Here is a 23,360-nt window from a genome sequence, read left to right as displayed (position 1 = left end):
GACTGAGTTATAAACTTATCTCCTGCAGGGTGAGAGCCTCTTGGCTGAAGAAACCTCTTGCTAAGGCTCCATCACTGCAGCCTGAATCCCCACTGCTGCAGTCCGAGCCCCCACCTTGCCTTTTGTCCTCTCTCTCTGCCTTTCTGCCGGCTTCTAGAGCAAATGTTTCTGTGGGAATCTCACCCTTCAGTTACAGCTCAACCAGCTCTAGAGAAAAGCGTGAAATGTATATCAACAAGAATATTTGTAAGCTAGCAATCAGAAGCACTCAGTTACTTATGGATTTTGTTATCATTTTAAAGTCATACAAGGTCTTGCAAGAGATTTTGCAGGGTCATCCACTGAGCAATGTGGTCTACTGGTAGGTGTCCCTGCCCATGGCAGGGGGTTGGAATTAGATGATCTTTAAGGTCACTTCCAACACAAACCATTCTGTGATTCTATGATTTCTATGTCTTCCTCCATTCCCATGTGCAGGGTATTTTCCCATGGTGCTCAAACTCCATCTTTTCTGATTCAGTGCACTGAACTGGTAGAGCAGCGCTGAGGCTGTGGTAAAGATGCTCAGCCACAGGTATGAAGGCCAGAACACCATGAGAAATTGATCTGACCCCACATAACGAAAGCCAAGGAAATCCATCAGCAATCCAACAGCAATTCCACACCTTCCTGTGAATGATCACAGGCTCTATGGTACTGGGAGCCCAGTACCAAAAGTTCACAAAGGCCTACCATGGCTGCTCCCATTTAAACCATTTTAGATGTATGTGATCTCTGCCTATTACACAAATCATTCCATGGATGCAAGCATTGCAATAAGATGTATTGTCATACATGCATATACAGAATAAAGGAAGAAATGTGATAAGGCAGTCTGGATATGGTCCAGGAATTACCCCTTTACAGAACAAAAATTAATTGATTTTTTTTCTTTTAAACTGTGCTTGTATCATTTTTTATTTTTTTTTTATGATATTCAAGGAAGGCCTAAAATCTGTTGTATTTATGCATTTTGGTCTTTGTGACATTTTTTTAGAGTATTTCTTTTTTTTTTAGACTTAGCTAGTTCCTGCCTGGACCAGAAATCCATGGGGCCTTGCAGCTAGTGAATGAAGACAACACAAGAGACAAGAGACTGACAGCTGTGAATTGGGGTTACCAATCAGATGGCTTCCACAGGACTTCAGGATGGTTTTAGTCTTGACAACCATTTCATTTCAGTCAATGACATTTGGGATGGTAGATATCAGCTCTCTCTTTTGAAGGCAAAGTACTCCCACCCTTACAGCTGTGACCAGAGAAATCACAGCACGCACCTTCCAAGTAATCGAGCCCCGCCTAGGAAAAATAGAAATGACCAAGGCACAAAATCTCTGCTTATTTTAAGGCAATAATTAAGTAGAAGAAGCCCTTTTTTTTAAGAAACAAGACAAAGTCTTCATGTGTTCTTTATAAAGGCTTGTAGTAAAAGACACAAGTCATTTCATGTTGCTTTTAGAGCACAAGATGGAGCACCTGAGAGTTCTGAAAGCAGAAGAAACCCCAAAGAAATTATGGAGGTCAATTTAACAACCAAGTCAGTTGTGATTAATACTCCATACTGTTAGACTTTATAATCCTCATAGAGGAAACTTCATGTGACACAAATGTCTGATGAAAGATGGCCATCAGATGGAGTTTCCTCCTCCTCACCTACAGGTTTTACATGGAGAAGATTAAATTGGCTAGCTTCATAGCGTTATTTCCTCTTAAGCTCATTGCTCCGATCACTCAGTCACTGCCCGCATTTGCTAGTATTAGAGCTAGGAAATTCCCCACAAAAGCAAACAAGAATGACATGAGAAATCTCACAAAGCTCTTTCCTCCAAATCAAACAAACAAATAAACAAACAAACCCTTAATAAAAATAAGTTTTTAAACTATTCAATGTATTCTTCACCAATTCAAAGACATAGAAGAACAACAGTACAGTACCAATAATCATCCATTGCCTTCTGCCACTGTAATGCTGACCTGCAGGAGCAGATTTATACCTCTCCAAAGCACTTGCTTTCCAGTCAATGCCTGCACTTGTACACCACACGGGAACAAAATGTGGGGCTTTTCCTAGCATGGGATGGAGGTGTTCTGGCCCTCCAGCCCCTTGGGTGTCTATGGGATGAGAAACCCTCTGCCCTTCAAGGGTTTGTGTCCCCAACACTTGCATGCTCACTCCCCAGCATGGCAACACATATATTGAAAAATACATACAGCTAAATCCACACCCACAGGGATTTTGCCTTGTATTTACCGAGAAAAGTCTGTGCTAAGAGCAGTGCCCTTCCACTCATTTCCTTCTGCCTCACCAGTGCCTTCCTCCAAAATCCTGAAGAACTCTAAGTGTTGTCCCTGGGGCCACGGGAATACACAAGGAGGCAAAAGAAATGATGTTGCTCATGTTGTTTCCGATACTCTCTCTGTCTTTCTAGATGTCTTGGATACCTTTACTCAATTTTGTCTTAAAACACAAGTTTTTGGCTTTGCAAACTCTTACTTTAAGGCAATAGAACCACTTACAACATAATACTGTCAAATGCAATAATGCTTGCGGGTTAAGCTTTACAATATCTAAAATCGTGGCTTCAGTGACCTGGTGGTCTGGATTTATTTTTTTCTCAGTTTCTTCCAGATCACATCTGGTACAGTTTCAACATTTTTTTATCTGCAAACTACATGTGGAATGAGAATGATAATAAAGTTGCAGCTACAAAACTCAGGTTGATAATGAATAAAACAGAACAGAATCCAAGGATCCGGGATGGAAAGCATTGTGACTTTGTTAGCTGAGTTTTTATACTGACTTAGTTCCCAAATGTTTAGAAGTTGGGCCTCAGCTTAATCCAGCAGGATTTAGTTCTTTTATTATTTTTACTTCATTTTTGTAGGATTTTACAACATGAAGCTGCCACTCAAGTTTCTCAGCAGTTTGGATAACTCACACAGGAAGGGTGAGCTGTATTTTGTCTGCCAGAAAACATCCCCAATTCCCCTGACTTCAAAGAAGGCAGGGCTGGCTCCTGATGGTCTGTTTTGCTTCTCTGTCAGAAAACTCTGTTTTTCACAAGGTTAAAATACTGCTTTACAAATTCAGTTTGCACATGATGATAGTATAATAGGGTTGGGATCTCCAGTCAGGCTGAGCAGTGTTCAGCCTTGAGAAGACATGGGGGCACTGCCATCCTAATCCTGGGACCATGAGGCTGTTCTTCATTAGTCCCATCTGCCTCTGGCCCCCAGGATTTATGGTTCACCATAAGGGTGGGATTTTGGCTACATCCCTTTCCTTAGGAATGGGTACAAGGGTCAGGGAAAAGCTCAATTCCAGGATCCTTGCAATGCAGAATTACTAGAAAATAATTACATAAAGTATAAATTCAAATGTCCCCTCTCCTGAAAACTCCCCTTTGTTTTTGTGCCTGATGAAAAATTGTCAATAGTTCAAACTGCATTCCTGGAACTGATTACTATTGTGCTGTTTCCTTGGGGCTCTTTTTCTTCTGTCCTTTCCGACCTGTCCCTATTCTCCTTCACCTCTCAGATTTAGAACTGCTTTGTTTTGGGTTTGTATAACTCCTAGCACATTGGGACCCAACACAGGCAATAAATACTATTGCAACAATAACTAAAATTAGAGGCCAGTGTCCAGTACTGCCAGGGAAAAACAGCAGGTTTTTCCATTCAAGGCATTCCTGAGAGAAACCAAAATCAAGATCCCTTTCCTTTCTTGGCAATGAGTCAGTGATGTGACTATCAAATAGAGATTCTAGGAGCAACAAAGATTATGATATGAATGCAGTTTAATCAGTCATTTTACAACAGCAACAGTGGCAATTAGAAGTGTTTTAGTACTTTCAGGTCAAGCTTAAAAATGAATTTATTGCTGCTGATTTAGAGATTAACATTGTGCCAATTAATCAGTTACTCAGTATAAAGAATTGACAATTCATTGACATTCTTATTCCAGGCTGACAAACTACTATTTAATAGTTGAGGATTAAATATATATGTATATGTGTATGTATATGTACATGTACTTGTATATGTATCTATGAAGCTAGAGCAACAACTTTTCAGAAGAAAAGAAGCTGAGAGGGTATAGTGAAAACAAAAATACATTGAGAACCCTGGCATTTTTCATCTATCTCTGTAGCAACAGGGTTATTTCAAAATGGAAAAATAGATAGGGCATTTGATTATTGCATAAAAAATACTCTGAAGCAAGCATCCTGGTCTCCTGTATAAAGGCAGCCTAGGAATCACATCATCTCAGAAAAAGAAAAAGAGAGAGAAAAAGAAAAAGAAAAAGAGAGAGAAAAAGAAAAAGAAATAAAAAGAAAAAGAAAAAGAAAAAGAAAAAGAAAAAAAAAGAAAGAGGAGAAAAAGAAAAAGAAAGTCAAAGGCTCAAATCCCCTTTGATATCAGTATTCACACACCCACTGGAATTGTATAAATGCAATGTACCCATTTTTTGTTATTTGAATCAAATCTATGAGTAGGAAATGGAAGAGCAAAAGAGGGCTTTTGCATTTAAATAACTTGTTAATGTCTGGAAACCAAAACAGTCACAGAACAGCAATAAAGTAGCTTTTCAAATGTTGCTGGAGGATGTCCATAAAGAGGATATAATGAAAAGGACTGTCCAAATGTGCACGGATAATATAGTTAATGTATTACTTCTTTTATTATTTTATCATCTTTCATTAATTGCTGGCAACTTTCCTACAAGAGCTGATTCCATGAGTAGGGCTTTTAGTCAAATGTCCTAAATGAAACAACCACTTAGAACCCAAGAACAAGGTTGAAACAAGGTTCACCTAGCTTCCCTAAATCACACTGGAAGAGGGAGAGCAAAATACCACAGTGGTTTTATTTTGGGGCATCCTAATATTAGGATTGAGCCAGACTCCATTGAACGATGCCCCCAGAGTATAGCTGTGTCTGTATTGTGGACCAGACCTGAGAGTGTTAAAAACTATTTCTATTCAGCTTGCCGACTGTTAGTTCAGCTGGGCTTGGGCTTTGACCATCTTTACTTAATTCAGGGAAAAAAAAAAAAAAAAGAAAAAAAAAAAAAGCCTGCAATATATGCTGGCCAAGCAGACTGCAACATTTTCTACTCTTGCTAGCCAAACAGCCCGGCCAACACTTAGGCAGGTTTGGACTCACACCTCCAGGGAGTCCTGGGCTCCATTCTGAACAAGCAAGAACAAGGTCTGGCCAGTGCAAATATTTCTCCTCAGCATTGGCTAATGAATGTCAGACGGCTTTTGCAGATACCCTGTGAGCACTTCAGTGGGACAGGAGAAGCACTACAGAGGCAATGTCTTAGATAGAGACTGCTGTTACAACAGGCCAAACGGGTCCCCAGGTGAAGCAATAGGCAACAAAGAGTGGGACCTACAAGGTCACTTTTCTTCATCTCCTGCTCGCACACATAAGCCAGCAGAAGTCTTTGTACAGGAATGCCCATTAGGAGCCTACTCCATGGGGTGGGAAGGGTGGATAGCATTTGGAAAGGCCTAGCGATGGCCTAGTGCCATGAAGTTCCCATGTATGGACACTTCAGAAATGTAGTCCAAGGAAAGGGACATATCCCCCTGCTCTGAGCTCTGGTCCAAGTCCAGTGAAGTCTTCAGAAATGTGCCTACTCCATCGCAAAAGGTGTTGAATAAAATACTTCATGCAGGAGGGTCAGGAAAACCAGGGCCTCCTGAATGCTTCTTAATTTATATTTTCTGGGAGTAGGGCAACTTACATTTTTCCATTTTGAAGCTGCAGCGACCACAGTCACATATCACCCTACCATCCACTTGAGAATATTTGTCTCTTCTCCTGTAACCTTTGATCCACACTCATGCTCCCAAGTCCAATAGTCACCCCATCTGCTTTGATAGAGAAAAGTAATGAACTTGAACGTGTCAGGGATATGGAAGTTAACAATCACATGCAGATGTCATCACTTTTGATTGACTCATTTTTATTAAAACTCAGAGTCAGATATGATATTTTCCAGAATTCAACACAGCTACTTCCTTAATTGTGAGGTATCAATTTTATGTTCCCATTGCAATCCTTTGCCATTCTTCTGAAGCAAAAACTTGCACTTATCTCTTTTCCAGCTACCAAACATTCAGCTCACATTAAAAATATAAAACAGAAAGGATGTTCTGAAATTTATGGAGAAAATGTCTAGAGAGAAACCCATTTGTTGATACTGAAGTAGGTACCGCAGAGACAACTGAGCAAATGAGAAGCCAGAAACAAAAGCAGATTTTTTTTATTATTATTATTTTTTTTCAATAACAAATTTTCCAAAAATCCTGTGCTTTTGACCTTTAGACCACAATGACTGATTTTAATGAAATTGCTCCCAGGTTGCTTAACTATAGTTGGGGGAAGAATGAACCCATATGTCTTCACTTTATATTAATTTCTAACACTGTGAGTGAGCCTAAAGGGCTGCTTCGCTCCAGGCAGTGTGTGCTGAAGGAAAGGGCAATCCTTGCCTCTAACACAGTGTATGTTGCTGCATTTAGTTAATCACTAATTAAACTACACTTAGTTAACAGGATTTAACTATACCTAGTTGAACTGATACAATGTTTAAAACAAACATATGGAAGTCTTGATTATAGTGGTTGGGTCTGCACCAGTTTGTAACCTTCTGGTTTGGGTCTGTTTGCATCCCTTCAGGCTTGGTGAGTTTGGTGAGAGCTCAGGATGCACCAAAGCTGAGAATAAGCTTTTCAACAAAATCTTTTTTTCTTTTTTTTCAATTAACAAAGTATTTGCCAGAAATACATTGGTTTAAAAGAAAAATGTTTCAACTAGGAGTGAGTTCTTGATGGAATTTCTGGCCAGAGGAACAAAAAAATTAATTTCAGGACTCATCTGCCTCACGAGGAAAGGGACTGGGCATCTTACACCGCACACAAATGTCCAAATCATACAGCGCTCTGGTTTTGTGTCTGGACATGTTTGAGTAAGGAGCTCTGTGCACATGGGTTCCTGTGTGGGGTTGTTTGTTTGCTTAGATCCCTTCATCGTGCTTGAGAAGTGTCAAGAAAAGATGAACAGAACTGTTTCTTTTGGCAAATGTTAACAGCCGCCAGCTTTGATATCAGGTCTGTGGGGAAGACTCAGTACTTTCCCCTGCTCTCTTCTGTTTATGCTCGCATGAGTACTTTCTGACAGTTCCTTAAACCCTGCCCAGCCCTGGTACATCCATTCCCTGTCTTGTTTTGGGAAGGCTCTTGTGACATAAACCTAGATCCCAAGGACCCAGACCTATGAATGTAAGAAAGCATCATTACATGTGCCCTCAAACATCATTTTCCCACTTGTCCTGTCCCAAAACACACTTGGGCTTTCTGATGTCTTATGTCAGAGGCAATTGTTGCTCATAAATAGATGCAAAGGCAATTGCACCTGAGGTAGAATTAGGACCATTAGGTGAGTTAATTTCATCAGATCCAACCCAAACCCTTAGAAACATAAGAATATTTAACTGAAATACTTCAAAGCATGAAGTTACCATTAATCCACAGATAGGGAAAACAAGATATGGAGCAGCCATGAGATTTGCCTGTTGTAGAACCAGTCACAGATAGCTTTCACCTTGCTTACCCGCAGGCAGGAAATAAGAGTTTGAAGGCAGTCTCTTTCTAAACAGATTTAGCTCTTTTTAATTATTATTTATTATTCTTTTGAAAGATCATTCACAGATGACCTGGGAGCTGTAAGCAGTCACTAAGTAGTTGGGTGAGCAAGATCCAGAACATACTCGAATTATTTTTCAGGGAATATTTGTTCTTCTCACCATGGTGAGCTACCTGCCGATTGACTGGCAGGCAGAAAGCTGAGCATAAGGAACATGATGATTCCCAGTGAAGATCTTTCTTGGTAAGAAAAATGAGGTCTCCCATCAGCAAAGGTTCACTGTCGTGTGGTGACTCAGAACAAAGACAGAAAACACACTCCACAGACACAAACCGTACATTGACCTGCCCCCCAAATGAAAATTAAAGGAGACAGGAACACACCTGGATCAAACAGCTTCTGGGAATCTTCATGATGGTTCCCATATATTGAGGTATTCCCATATATTGGGCACTAGATCACACCTTGTCCTTTTAGTATCTGTCTTCTGTTAGGTGCTCCTCAGGCACTTTGTTATGTGTTACTTACTTAATCCATAACCTAGCCATGTGATTGTGATCAATTTTATTATTATTATTATTATTATTATTATTATTATTTTAATCACAGATGCACTCCCAATCATCTCCTCACTGCCACCGCACAAAGTTGCTGGCAGATTGCTAGTGCAGCATTAGTGGCCTAGCAAACAGGAGGTTTTTGTTTGTTTACATGTCATTTGTTTGCTGGGAGATGAGTTAGGGACATGGCTGTGCAAAGGAAGGATTTTCTAAACACATAAAGAATATTTTTTTTCCATCCAGTAAAAAAAAGATTCCTTAGGTTACTGAGGTCAGCAACACACTCCAGTTCCCCACCTTCATCCATAGCAGCACCTTCCACTATTAATCAGACAGAGCTGGAGGTTTTCCACTTCTTCCTTTCAACTTCATGAGTAGGGGTGTGCAAACATCCTTCTCTAGGGATTTGATTTCAAAGCTCTTGCAAATTTTTCTTTTGTGCATACTTTCACTCATTGCCAACTATTTTCTCCTTTTCTCAGCCATTCCCAGTTCAAAGTTCCCACCTTCAGCTTCTGCCTTTTTCCAGTGATCCCTGTGGTCCCAGAGTCCATTCAGCAATCCTCCTGCCATGGCTTTTCCCCAGTAAGAGAGGCTCCTTCCCACTGAAACTTTTTGCTGACTTTATTGCTTTCTTTCTGAGGAGTTTAATAGTTTTGGGGTTTGATGATTTTTTGCCCTTCTTGCCAAAATCAAAACCATTTAAACGCTCACCTTGCCTCTCACAGTGGAAAGAACCTAGCATGTTAAAAAGTGGGTTTGGGAGTTCAACAGGAGGTTGCCAAGGCTTAAAAGTCATTCATCTCCAAAATGGAGGGAAAAGCAATTCTGTCATGACCTGTATTTTATTATCCATTTCATATTTGCACGCCATGAGGACAGAAGGGACGTTTTCTCTCTCTTTGACTGGCCAGAATAACTCACAGCACTTTTTAAAATCAATTATATTATTTAGCAGGTTTTCAGCAGTTCAGCCTGGAAGTGCTGTCAGATCATAGGCAGCAGCGTAGTCAGAGACCTTGAGAAGCCCTTGGGTCCAGCCCAAGTGCAATCAAAAATACCTGTTTAATCTCTGATTGATCTTTCACTAGCCTAATCTACTAAAAATGATTTTCCTGTATTAGACTTCAAGCCCCTCCTGCTTCTGTAGGCATCCCTTCGTGCTTTACAGGCTGCTCAGGCAGGAGCAGTGACCTGCACAACCCACTCCATGATCTGATTTCCATTCTGTTCACCACTTTCCAAAATTCTGACTTGATTGCAAACCTGGAGTAGGAGGTCTATAGTTAACACTTTGGTTTCCTTTTGTGAAAATAAAATACACAAATATATATATATATATTTAATGCTACATAATCACGTTCCTCCTATGGTTCTGTTTCAGTACCAGAGGGTTCTGAATGAATAAGGACTAGGGCTACTCTTAAATATTTTTATTTTTTTTTTTTTTCAATCAGAGCAGACAATTTTGCAGAATCTGAAAGACTGCACAGGTCAGGAATTTAGAAAGTGTGAAAGACAAGCTTTCTGAACAGCTCAGTAAGCCTCCCCATCACTGCAAAACTGCAGGCTGAACACAGGGTTTGCTTTGCTCCTGCATGGGCTGCCTGTGAGCAGATCCCCTTCAAAGGGGGCAGCTACAAAAGCTGACCTTGGATTTAAGAAAAGGGCTGACTTTAGTGATTTCTTAACCCTTTTTCTCGTGAATTGGAAGGAAGGAGATAGGTAACATACCAGATGCCTTACCTAGGAGGGCTGTCAGTCCCAACTAAGTGAGGGAATTGCTTCAGACTGAATGATTCAGCCCTAGAAATTGAGTTTAAAAATACCTATTCATAAAGGAGGCAGCATTTGTGATGGCATGGGGCAGGTGAGCTGTAGTGGCTGCTAACTGCCAGCTCCCCTAAACAATGCTGCATCAGAAGAGGCTTTGGATGGCCACTCTTTTTTACTGCTCTTTGTGCCAGGTTTAAAGGCCTGTGTTTAGTGCAATAGGTTGACCTAATTCCACTGCTGAATGGCAGCAAAGGTGAAAATCTCAGCAGTGCCACAAAGGGAAACTTTCCAGCTCCAGCAAAGCTGTCACCATCAGCAGCCCCATCTCTCTCCATCCTGCAGAGGTGGCTGCTGATGATGTGTTGATTTAGCAGTAGGTGACTGTTCCACCTTACCCACCTGCGTGACAAAGAATTTGCTCAGGAGTTGATTTAGCAAGCCCAAAATACCTCCAGATAGTCACTGGTGCCTATTTGTATACAAAATTGTCATTGTGTTACAGCCAGTGGTTCTGATAAAGGTTATTTACTTAGATAAATTGAAAAATCTATGTTCATTTACAAATGGACATAAAATGAAGTCTCAATTATTATAATTTATTTACACTGTCAACTTAGATGAAAGCATATTCAAAAATATTGCTGAAATCTGGGGCCCCGGGGCCTGATCCTTCAAAGCCTTAACTGTGACAGTAGTTCTTGCCCCCATGGGGCACCATTTCAGTCAAGCAAATAATGACAGATAACTTTTTTTTTGGTGGAGAAACAAAACCGATGTTATTTAAGAATAAGGTGCACAGAGAAATCCTTCCTTGCCCAAAAGTCATGCATATTTGATTGGGAAAGTCAGGAGCATTTTTGTGCTACAGTAAATTCATAGCAAATATAAATAGACACTTCCATATATTTATTGCTCCAGAGAGACTTGTAGATGGATTTCACCTCACTTACCATACCACAAGCAAATTATGTTGAAATCCTTCCAAGATCTGAGATGATATGTTTATAAATTCTCCTTGTTGAACTCTTGGCCCCGAGTAACTTTATTATAATAAAACATTAGGGTGTTTATTTTATTTTTTTAATGCATTCTGTTTACTGTGAGAGAAATGGCAGTGGTTTGTAATTTCACATTCATCGGCTGAATTTTATGCTGCAAAACAAGCATAAAGCATAAATGCATCAAATAATAAAATAACACCCCAGTGTATCAGATATGTAATGAATTTCTGCATGTGCTGTTGTTTTCATTATGCTGATTTACAGCCATTTTAATGTACACAGTCTTCTTAAACAACTTAGAGTTGATTGTTCTGGAACTAGACTGCGATTCAAGACAAAATACTGGATGCTTGCCATCTTTTAGGGAGGTTATCAAAAACCCTCCAGGGGCAAACAATCATGGATTAAAGAGCTTAGGTTATTCAGTATAACAATGACGTTCTGTCCACTGAACCTGATTGCAAAATATGTTGGAAGCAAAACCAACACCACTGGAGCTGAAGACAGGCAAGCAGCAAGGGGCCACGATGTACATGTGCAATTGGTGTTTTGCAAGTCACACATCAACCGTGAAATCTTAATTCAGGAACTCCTGGTGTATTTTGAGTAACTTTGCATAAGCATATACTTCTAAGGACATGATGCAATTCCAGCAGTTCTGTGCATTATTTGTGTTCACGTGCAATGTTGGCAGAGCTCCTTCTGACAGCGGCACTCCCGTTGGTACGTGCAGGTGGAAGGACTCTCCGCTGACTGTCTGTCGTGGCACAACTGTCTGACAGTTGTGCCAGCTCTGTGCCCCCAGGCCTGCCCATGCTCAGCACCTCGGGAATGTCTGGATGCCAGTTTCCAAGAAGTGGGTGCCAGTTTCCAAGTCATGGGGATGCTTCTTAACATATTATTCAGGGATTCCTCTCCCCAGTCGGCAGGCTAAGCCAATTTGTCGTAACTGTGATAAAAGCAGATTTACCAGTTCAGTGGAAAGGCCTGGGAAGCCAGGTATGATACAACTGGAAAACAACCCAGGGCAAAGCCCACAAAAACTTGTGAACCTCACAACCACCACAGATTGCTCCAGGAAGGAGCTCTGCCTTTCCCTCCCTGCATCACTGTCACAGACACACTGTCATGTAGTTCCTCTCCATCTCCTCCTGCTTTGTCAGGATGGTTCTGAACAACAGCCACCAGAACTGCCTGAAAAAGAGCAACAACACCTCTGGTTGATGCCTAGGTCTGTCTGTTCCTGCCCAGCTCCCTCTGCTGCCTTGTACCGCAGGGTGCTCAGCATCCCCAGCTCTCACCAGAGCAGCCCCACGAGCTGCAAAAGGATAAATGCCTGCGGTGACTGTACCAGAAGGTAAAGCAATTCCAGCACCCAGCTTTGCTGCCAGAAATGTGGTTGGAATTACTGCAGCTGTTATCTCCTTTAATCTTATCTCTCTTACAGGCTCTCTCACCAGCTTCCCAGTGAGTGGTAAGGACTGTAGTAACATCAATTACACATCCATTAGCATTACCAATATCACTTTTCATGCAGCATTATCGAGATACGGATGTAGAAAACGCCAATATTTTCTTTCCCCGCACTACGTTAATCAAGCTGTATGTCTCCACATGCCCGCTCGTGGCAGAGGCTGTGGTATTTGTGCTGATTTAACATTTACAAGCCGCCAGCCTGCCCAGGCGCTGTGCTCCTCACAAACACATGTGAAAGGCTAATGGGCTCAACTGAAAAATGTGTCTGACTCCAGTAATCTTACAAACACTTGAAACACATTAGGGTACTCGCACTGCTTTGTGGACACGGGGCCTGATCCCATTCACCATCAAACTGGTGGTAAAATTCCTGTGGCCTTCCCTGAGGCCCAGCGCTGCTGGGTGGGCTGAAGGCCTGCCTTGTTGAGGAGGTATTTCCAGAACAGCAGCACGTGGAGCAGGGTTTATTCCACGCCTGCTTGTCGGGCAGGAGCTCGGGGTACATGCAAGCTGCCTCATAGATACCTAAAGTTGGCTAAGAGTCATCCTGCTATCCAGTTTTACATACCATGATGCCCTTCTAGCCTCAAGCCTGGACCCAATGGGCATCTGACAGTGCTACTCAGTCGTGTTGCATGTACAGAACCGGGCACGCAGGTGACTTGTGGGCACAGTCAAGAGTATTTTGTGAACTTCACACTGCAAGGAGATTAGATGATGGGGCATATCGACTCAGACCCCTCAAGTAAATGCATCATCTTCTTAAATAAGGGGTTAGCTGGGAGAGGTGTTGAGTGACTTCACCATCAGCTTCTCCTTCCCACCAGCATCACCTTGCCCACTCGCACCCCTGGCTCTCCTCTCACTACAAGCAACAGCCATCTCCTTCAGCCCCATGTCCCCACACTGTCCCCAGAGTGCCACCCTCCTTCCTTCACCTCTCCCTGCTGCACACAAACGGCTCAGGAAAGAAGATGCTGTGTGCTGTCCTTTTACCTCTTCATATATTGCCATGTCCCCTTTACAGACATCTGCTGTTGCCCATCCTTGGCAGCTTTCAGGCCAGGACTGTGGTGTAGGTATGTATTTGCTCAGCACCAAATGCAGCAGGGCCCTGATCCATTGCCCTGACCCATCGGCTACCCCAGTAGCTGCTTCTGCTGCTGACAGGTTGTAGCTGAGCTGGGCCATTAGCCTTTTGTTTTCCCTTAATGAGAGAGTAATTTCTGTTGACATTGCTTGGTTTAAGTGTTGGTATCCCAGTATCGTCCTCATTTCGCACTTATTTCACACAGTGCTGACATGATAACAATGTCCACTTAATCTTGCATGGAAATTCCCTTTCAGTGTCCATTGGTCTCCCCTGATTTATGCAGACACTGCTTTCTTGTGTCACTATGAACTGCTCTCCATAGATTTTCTGTGTCATTGATTTGCCATCACCTCCACAATCCAATACAATTTTCCTCCACTTGCATCTGATATTCTCATGTTGACACCAAAGACCTGCATCACTAATATTGTATTAACATCATTCTGACATGGGAACAAATCCTCGCGCTAATAACATTTACTGATAATAACATCACCATAATGCAGTTACCAGTAATTTGTTTCCATAGGATTCAGTCTTTGGACTTGACATCCTCTCCGAAGCATTTGTGTTGAACACCCCCTGCAATGCAATGCTCTACCTGAATGAGTAGCAAAAACTGCGATACCAATAAACACCAATAATTTGATAGATTAGATCTTCAAATACCCTTAAAAGCAAATATTTAGTTTTCACAATAACCTGGGTGAAAAATAAAGTTCCCATTCCATACCAGAATAACCCTGGAAGGCTTGTTAAGACTGCTTTATGAGAAAACAGCAGAGGATCCTTGAAGTAAGCAATAGCCCAAGGACTATGTCAGTTATATGAGAGACCCAAAGTCCGTCCTCTCCTCTACCTGACCCAGACAGGCTCCAGATGGCTGCCCTGACCTCCTGGTCATTCCCCATGAAAGGACCTCATTTTTGTTACAGCCCGAAATTCTGGCTCAGACCCTAGCAATCTCTCTCAACAATTTAATCAGTACTGATATGTTCCCATGAAAAGTTTCAGTTTCAATAAATCAGCATTTTCCAAGAAAAAAAAAATAATAATAATAAAAAAAGCATCTAGTTGGAAAACTCCCAGCCCACTCAGATCTCTGCTATCAGCTACAGAAAGTCAATATTGTTCTCCATCATCAGGACTGCCTCTACACTCCAATTTTTAAAGAAAGAGAAACTGAGATCCCAATAAAATGTACACATTTTCCCCCAGTATTTCCTAAATGATTAAAGATCCCAGAAATTTCATAGGACCCATTTTTCAAAGTCACTTGTAAGCTTTCAAAAATGCCACCCCAAATCCATCCTTTTGAAGCTTGCTTTTTAAAGCCTGAGGTTAAAAACACAGTAAAAGCTAAACAAAACCTGGCTGAGGACCACACAACAAGAACATACTACCCAAACAGTAATGAGAAGAGAAAGTTTTGAGCCCTTCTAGCCAAGGCGTAGGTCAGAAAGTAAATCTAGACCCTTTTGCAAGCCACGCTGGTGGAGGCAGCTCTTTTTCCCCAGCCATAGAGCATCTCATTTGCCAAACCCGTATGAACTGCCTGAAGCCACAGCTGGGACCAGCACCTGGTGCCACAGGTGTCTTTCAGCAAACTCTTCATCAGGAAGGCTTCTTCAGGCTCTGCCATCAGCAGCTAAGGATGAAACTGCTCCTCTGTATTTCCCATCAACAGAAGACCCAAAGTATCCCAGTACTTCCAGTAGTAAACCTTACATATTCGTAGCTGGCACAGAAATCTGGGGGAAAATGAAAGGATTTACTGAGTTGTCCCCGGACGCTGTTCTGCTCGCAGAGGCAAAGTATTCACTGGAGAGCTTTAGGAAAACTCGGTATTGAATTGTCATTTTGTCAATAAAATGTCATTTCATCAATAGAATATCCAGGTGGCTCAAATGTTTCTGCATAATTAATTCTCCTGGTGCATTAAGGAATGTTATACACAATATTAATCAAAAAGCACTGTCAATATAAGGACCATATATAAACCCAGCTAAAAAAAACACAAACCTGTTTGAAAGCTAAGCTCTTTTATTTTATTTTATTTTATTTTATTTTATTTTCTCCAAGATGACCCTTCAATCTAAGGGAGATGTGGATGCTGCTATCAAAAAAGAAATTTAGAAAATAGCACGGTGGTCCCTGGAACCAACAAGGCAACTGAAATTTTTGCAAGCATTTTGCTTAGTTCCCCAACCCTTTTCCGTATCAGCAGGGCTTTGCTGGTCTTAAATTGTAGCTTCTGATACATTAGAATCACTGAGAGCAGAACCTTGGAGAAGGCAGAATTTGTGTTTTTTTTTTTGAAAATTCTGATTTTGGCATTTGTGTTTGTTCTGAATAAAAAAATTAAGAAAGAAAGAAAAAGCAAAATGTCACAAAACTTTCTGAGAAAATCTGGATTTGAAAATAACTCTTCAAGGCAAACAAAAGCATTTGCTCTCAGTTTGGATTGAAATCTTTGACCAAGGTGAATTTTTTCCAAAGTCACTTGCAATGAAAAGAGATCATTGCAGCCTAGGGCTGTTAAAAATTCCCCACCGATCCCCAGTGAGCACAGCCACTCTCACAGGGCTCTGCCGCCGCTACCCACTCCCTGCTGAAAAAGCCCCTTGCCCCTGGTCCCCTCCCCAACCTGCCCCCTGCCCTTCCTCATCCTCATCCTCATCCTGCCCATCCCTAGCCCCAGACCCTGTGGCTTTAGCATCTCCCTGCTCTCTGCAGGGGAGGCACAAAGAGCAGCCGCAGGGAGGGAAGGAGCATCCTTGGATCCTGAGCAAAGGCAAACGCAGGGAAATGGAGCTGGGGATGCTGTGGAGCTCACGGGGGAGCCGCTTTGGAAAGTTTTATGATTTGGCCAAAGGCTGGGTTTGTGGGATCGATGACAGGAGGTGTGCCCCCGTGCCAGGGGGACCTGATCCAGCCCCAGCTGCGGCTGTAAATCAGCTCAGTGGGTGTGCAAACACCTTCCCTGGGAAGGCTTCAAGGCAGGCGAGACGGTGCCGCTGGTTAGCTCTTAACCTCTTGCTTGGAAATGGCTCAGCCCTTTGGGGAAAAAAAAAAAAAAAAAAAAATAAAAAAAAAAATGAGCAGATATTTTAGCTTAGGAATTTCAGCCCCCATTCACATTTGGTGGAATCAGAAGCAAGGAAAACCAGAAGGGATATTTTAGGCATATTTATTTGCAAACAGAAGTGGCAGCCCTGCCAGCAGCAGCAGTTTTTCAGGCAGGGCGAATACAGCCTCCCTCTCCCTCCTTAGAGAGACGCCGTGGCACAAGGGAACGATGCAGCAAGATCTACTGGAAATATTTTGATTTTTGTCCTAATGTACTGGAGGAATGTCACAAAACTTGCAATCATTTTATTTGCTTGAATCATTCTAGCAATCAGCAGATCTGCATGGCCAAAGCAAATCAGTTTTGAGCCTAAAACAAAACAATCAGTTCTGAAATTAATAATATGAACTTCCAATGATTTTCTAACCTTCTATAAACAAGATCACATTCTACAAAATTTTCATCAGAGATGTTATTAAATTCCATTACCTTCTTGTAATTATCTTCTACCCTTAACATAAGAAAATTGATTCTACAACGTGTTTTCTCTCCCCAGAAAATCAGAGGTGCCACAACAAGTTGTCATATTCTGCACAAATAATCCAGTAAAGCAAAGAATCCACTCAGACTTATCTATTTTATTTGTATTTTATATTTTCAGTGTGTCTGCATTTTAAATGTATTTTAATGTAAAGGTTAATGGAGTTTTAATAAAGGGCAGATGGCTACTCTAATTGCAGAACACCCAGCATACTCTTTTAAAAACCTCTTTAGCTGGCTAGACAGATATTAATAATTCTGAATGCCATTAGAAAAAGCAGAGGTTTGAAACAAATGATTCTTCAAAGTTAAATTTATTATTAAACCAAAACTGCAATCGTTGCATGCATTTTGCAAAGAAAAATTGTATTATCAATATATTTCCCATCAAGTGATCCTGTGAACTCTTTATTATCTATTATCTATAGCTAAATTATATATACTAAAACACCAAACCTTGAACTTCCCATTATATATTGTTTCGTACCCAGATGTCAACTTTCAGCCTGTTTTTATTTTAATTTCCTAAACACTTCACCAGTCGTGCAGTCTCCTCCCTGCTTGGATCTTTTTTCACAAGAGCGTGGCTCCTGGGCCACATAGCATTATGCATGCACATCACAATCCCTGGTATGTGTCTTAAAAAAAGAAGAAAAAGGAAATAAAAAGCATGAGCTATTTTGCACTGGGCCCCGCGCCAAGCAGAGCCTCCTTGCCTCCAGAAAAAATACAGTGAAAGCAAACCGTGTCCACGAATGCCTCCCGAGCAGCCAGCTCGCTGGGTGTGGAAGGTGGCCAAATGCTGTGTGGGGATGAAGAGCCCCAGGTACCAATCCCGTGGGCTTTATGACCAAAATAATAGGGTTTTTTAAGCCTACAGAGCCTGGTGTTTCAAAGTCCCTGGGTCAGATTAAGCCCTCAGTGAAGGGCAGAGTCCCCGTGCTGGAAGTGCAGGAGGCACAGCATTACTCCAGGATTGCTGCAGGACCCCATGGGGCTCGCAGCCCCCTGTTCTGATGCTTTTGATGATGCTTTTGGGGTTTCCTGCACCTCCGACAGCAGAGCTCATCCCAGCACGCCTCTCCTCACCGACAAAGAAAGGAAGGAGGGAGGCACGGACTAACCCTGTAACACCTGAAATAATTTAAACCGGACAGCAATTTTCTGCTTTGGAAATAATTTCTGTAACCTCTTCCTGCCCCCGCCGCAGACCCCTCCGCACAAACCCGTGTTCGCCATAATCATCACCATCGCCCTCTGAAATTAGCAGTTACATTAACAAGGTTTTGAAATATGGTCTGGAATGCGGTTTGGGGCTCTGCAGTGGAATAGAAGTAAGTTTTATATCATTTTATGGATGGACATTAATCAATGCTAAATCACAATGAGAGTCTTATGGAATCACATCGTGCAATCTCCTAAATCGTGAGCAGCTTTCCGTGATTGATGTCCCTCCAACGACATTTGATAGGATTAATAGTGGGAGCGGTCCACATTTAAGATTTTACCACGGTAGGTGCTTTCTGTGAGCCAGCTTTGGGTGGGAGGGACCTTTGGAGCCCGGGCCAGGAAGCAGTAGTATTTGTCACATTATTAATCTGCCCTTATGATTCATCTTTTATCCTTCTTGACATTTATGTCGTTCCTCTGACATGCACATTGGAGGCCCAAACACTCCCAGAATTGAGTGACGTGAAGGCAAGGGGAGTCTTCATCTGCCTCCCGAAGGGGTGGCAGGTATCCCACCCTCCAGCCACATGGAGCTGTTGTTTCTCCAAAACTGTTCTCAAAAACAAAGAGCAAGAAGCCTTTGCTGGGGGTAGAGGAGGTTGCAGGGCTCCGTGGAGCCTTCACAGGGCTGGAGTCTGCGGCCTCCTCAATCTCCAAGAGCTACAGCCCCAGCATCCCACTAGGATGCTCCTGTCTGGACGAGCCAAGTGACACAGGGTGGGTTGGGGATGGAGAAGCACAACTGCACCCAGCTTTCCTTCAGCCATGGGGTAAGGTTCAGCATCACCCCGGACCTGGCTGGGAGGTGACTTCTCTGCCCCAGGTGTTTAAGCACAAGCTGTGACAGGCCACCAGGACAGCCCAGTGTGACGAGGGACATCCCAGGTACCTGCCACAGCCACTCAGGCCCTGGTGACAGAGCCAGCCCTGCTCATGGAACCCTGAAACTAGGAGTGGCAGAGCATGTGGCTGCTCTGCACCAGGGACTGGATGGCCCAGGTGTGTGGGGGGCAGTGAGGAGACCCCATGCCCTTTAGGGCAGCCCTTGGGGGCCTCCTCATGGAGGGGACACGTCCCCAACCCCATCCACCCGGGGGGTGCACAGAGCACCCAGGGGCGCTGGCACAGTGTGGGAGCAAGCTTTTCCCCAAACGGCGCGGTTTCTCCTCAAAACCACCCTGCTTTGGTGTTTTATTTTATTTATTTTTGTAGCGGGGGCCGTGCGGAAATTCGGCGCAGCGCCGGCGCACGGGGCGGTGCGAGCCATTTTCAGAAGGGCTCCCGGCTTGCGCGGGGCGCGCAAACTCCCCGCGTGCTCGGGGCTGGTGCTTAAGACGTATGGAGAGAGGAGTAGTTAAAACCCGCATTATACAGTTCCGCCGCGTCGAAAATCGCGTGCGCTGACCCATATATTTTAAACCCGTAAACGGACTCCAGTCGTTTAAAATATTGCAACGTCGATAGGACTAATTAATTGGGAATAAGGAACGCACGGGATACAATTAAACGAGGAGAGAATCATTTTCTAATTTAATAGCGGGGCATTTATAAAGAGCGCGAGCTAAAAAGGCACCGAGCGATCCCAGCGGCGCGGCGCTAAATCAGCGCAGCCCCGGGGGGGGGGGGGGGCCGGGGGGGCGGCCGGCCGTGCGCCCCCGCGCAAAGCCGCGGAGCTGCGGGTGCCCCCCGTCCGCAAATATTGCGCCATTTTATTAGCCCCCATTTCCCCGGGGTAATTTATTGCGATAAAACAGACACCCGGGGTCCCCTTAAATTGTCTTTTCATAATGAATAAATTTAAGCCGGCTAATTAATATATAAACTAAGCCGATTTGTCAGGTTGATTTGTATTTTAGTTAATTGTGAAAGTAATTACCACACGGGCAAATTAACAGCTTTCTGGAAATGACCAAGGCTGGGGTTTTATTTCCTTCCTGGGTGAAGAAAATTCATTTTTCCCAGCTCTTGATGTGATGAATAAAAGCCATAAATCTGGGTGATTGGTGCAGGCAGAGTCTAAATGGCTTCATATTTCATTTTAGGTTTAATAGAAATATTCATGCTCTGTTTTAATGAAATTAAATTGGAGGGGGGTGGACTACGAGGCTGGCGGTCGGGGCTTAAAGGGGCAGCGCGGATGCGGTGGGCTTTTTGTTGGCTTTTGGCGGATGAGGCGCTCGCTGCTCCCGGCAAACCTGGTGCGGACAGCCAGATAAATGTAAAATTGTCGTTCGAATTTATCTGAAGAGAAGGTCTGACGAGAGCCGGGCAAAACTTCGGAAGTCGGCTTGCAGAAATTATATATATATATATATATAATTTTAAAAAGCGGCATAAAGAAAGCAGCCTGGCTGTTCAGTGCAGGGTCGGCTTTTCCGGCTTTTCCTCCAAAAAAAAAAAAAACACAACAACAACAAAAAAACGGGTGAGGTGCAAAGACGATGCGAAAGGGGCTTTCTGGCAGGGTGCTGGCCGAGCATACCTTCTTTTTAGGGTCGCCACCTCGGAGGATGCTCGGGGCCCTTCAGCTGCTCGGGGCCCTGCTGCCGGTCACACGGCCGAGCCCGAGCACGGGGGTGGGGTGGGGGGGGGGGGGCGGCCCTGCGAACACCCCGGGGCTGTCGCGGGCTCCTTTCCTCCCTTTTGGGGCTGATGCCGAAGTTTGCGGGCATCCCACCGGGAGCCCTGTGCCGGGAAGGGGATCCTAATGGATCCGCCGCGCGACTTGTTGATTTCCCCCGAGCAAATCCGGCTTTGATGCAGTCCCAGCGAGAGCGGTTAGCTGATGAATTGACAAAAACTAATCAGCTTTATTGGGAAACGGGTTAAGGGCAGCGGAGTGTCAATAATTCTCCGCCTGACCCCCTCATCCATTAAGGGAGGCAGGCTGATTAGAGCGAGGAGCCCCCGTGCTTTTTGCACCGAAATTGCTTTCATAAACTCACCATTATTAGCAGTCAACGCGAGCAGCTAATTTAGAGGAAGACATCCCGAGGATGTCACATCTCGCAGGGAGGTTTATGTATCATTAGCTCATTTACACAATGTCGCGGCGTAAAATGGGCTTTTGGCAATACGGCTGGCCCCGCGCCCGCGGGTCGCATCGGCTCTGTAGGGACGGGACGGGGGGGACACAGGGGGGACACAGCCCCCAAGTCGACCCCCGCCCCCCCCCCTTGCACCCGCTCGGCTGTTTCAAAAGGCGAGATAGGGATCTGTTTGCCGGGGGGGCTGCTGAAAGGAGACCACCCGGAGGTGTCCGGGCAGCGCGCTATCTGCGCCGAGATAACCGCGCATTGTTGGGGCTGGATCAACACAGGTGCGGGAGTGCGGCCCTACCCGGGCTGCGGGAGCGGCGTGGGGAGAGCACACCGAGGGGAGAGGGGGAGATGGGGGGAAAGGGAAAAGGGGGGAAAACAAGGAGGAAAGAAAAAAGGGAAAAAGGAAGAAGAAAACGGAAAAAGGGGGGGGGGGGAGAAAACGAGAAAGGGAAAAAAGGAAAAGAAACCAATAAAAAATAAAAGGAAAAAGAAAAAGAAAACGAAAAGGGGGGGGGGGAAGACCAAAAAAAAATGAAAAAAGAAAAAGGGGAAAAAGAAAAAAGGAAAAGAGAAAGAATAAAGGAAAAGTAAAAAGGGAAAAAGGAAAGAGGAAAAAGAGAAAACAAAAAAAAAGATAAAAAGGAAAAGGGGAAAAGGAGAAAAGGAAAGAAGGAAAACAGGAAAGAAGGAAGAAAAAGAAGAAAGGTGAAAAAGAAAACAGGAAAGAAGGAAAAAGGGAAACGGTGAAAAGAAAAAAAATGAAAATGAAAAATGGAAAAGGGAACAATACAAAGGGAAAAAAAGGAAAAAGAAGAAAAAGAAAAAAGGAAAATAGAAAAAGGGAAAAAAAAGAAAAATGAGAAAAGGAAAATAGAAAATGGAAAAAAGGAAAAAAGTAGAAAAGGAAAAAAAGGAAAAAGAGGAAAAAAGAAAAAAAACAATAAAAAAGTGAAAAGGAAAAAAAAAATGAAAAATAAAAAATGAAAAAGGGGAAAAAATAAAAATAAAACCGAAAAGTGTTCGATTAGGGGAGGAAAAAAAAAAAAAAAGTGAAAATCGAAATTCCTCTCTGAGCACAAGATGTGTCCCCCCCCCCGGGCGGGAGGGCAGGGGGGCAGCGGCTGCAGTCCCCGGCGCGGGGAGAGCGGCCGAGGGGCAGCGCCGGGAGCCGAGGCTGGGCCGGGGGCTGCGGGGCCGGGGGCTGCGGGGCCCGGGGCTGCACCCCCACTCGGGCACCGCAACACTGCCGGCCCTTTTCCTGCGGCTCCGTTCCCTGTTCCCCCCCGCAAACTGCACCCCTATTATTATTATTGTTGTTGTTGTTGTTGTTATTATTATAATTATTACTGCCACAAAGCTCCCCCGCTACCCCATGCGCGGCCCCCGCGCTGCCACCCGCCGCGGCGTCCCGGGAGGTGACAGCCGTGTCCCTGCGGGGGTCCCAGCACCTCTGGCTCCGCACCCCCTGGCTCAGGACCCCCCCGGGCCTTCTGCCGATGGAGCGGTCTTGAGAAGGGGAGCAGGACAAAAAAAAATCTGTGGGATATTCGTTGCCATCTTCGTTTTTTTTTTCTCGGTTCCCCCTTTTTTTTCCCTTTTTTCCTTCCCCGTTTTTGTGTCCCCCCCCACCCCCCCCAAAAAAAAAAAAAAAAAAAAAAAAGGAAGGAGGGGCCGGGGGTCGCTCCCTGCTATCGAGGGCAGGCCCGCTGCCCCTGGACGGTCCCGGGGGAGGGGAGTGACAGGGCCGGGGGTGTCGCATGTCGCACGGGGATGTCACACGGGCACTTCCCCGGGACTCTCGAAGGTTTTGGGGGCAGGAGGGGGCCTGGTTTGTCACCTCCCCTCGCACCGGGGGCTCCCCACGTCCGGCCCCCC

This window comes from Oxyura jamaicensis, chromosome 2 (genome assembly GCF_011077185.1).
Source record: "Oxyura jamaicensis isolate SHBP4307 breed ruddy duck chromosome 2, BPBGC_Ojam_1.0, whole genome shotgun sequence".
Taxonomy (NCBI): domain Eukaryota; kingdom Metazoa; phylum Chordata; class Aves; order Anseriformes; family Anatidae; genus Oxyura; species Oxyura jamaicensis.
This window is presented reverse-complemented; position numbering follows the sequence as displayed.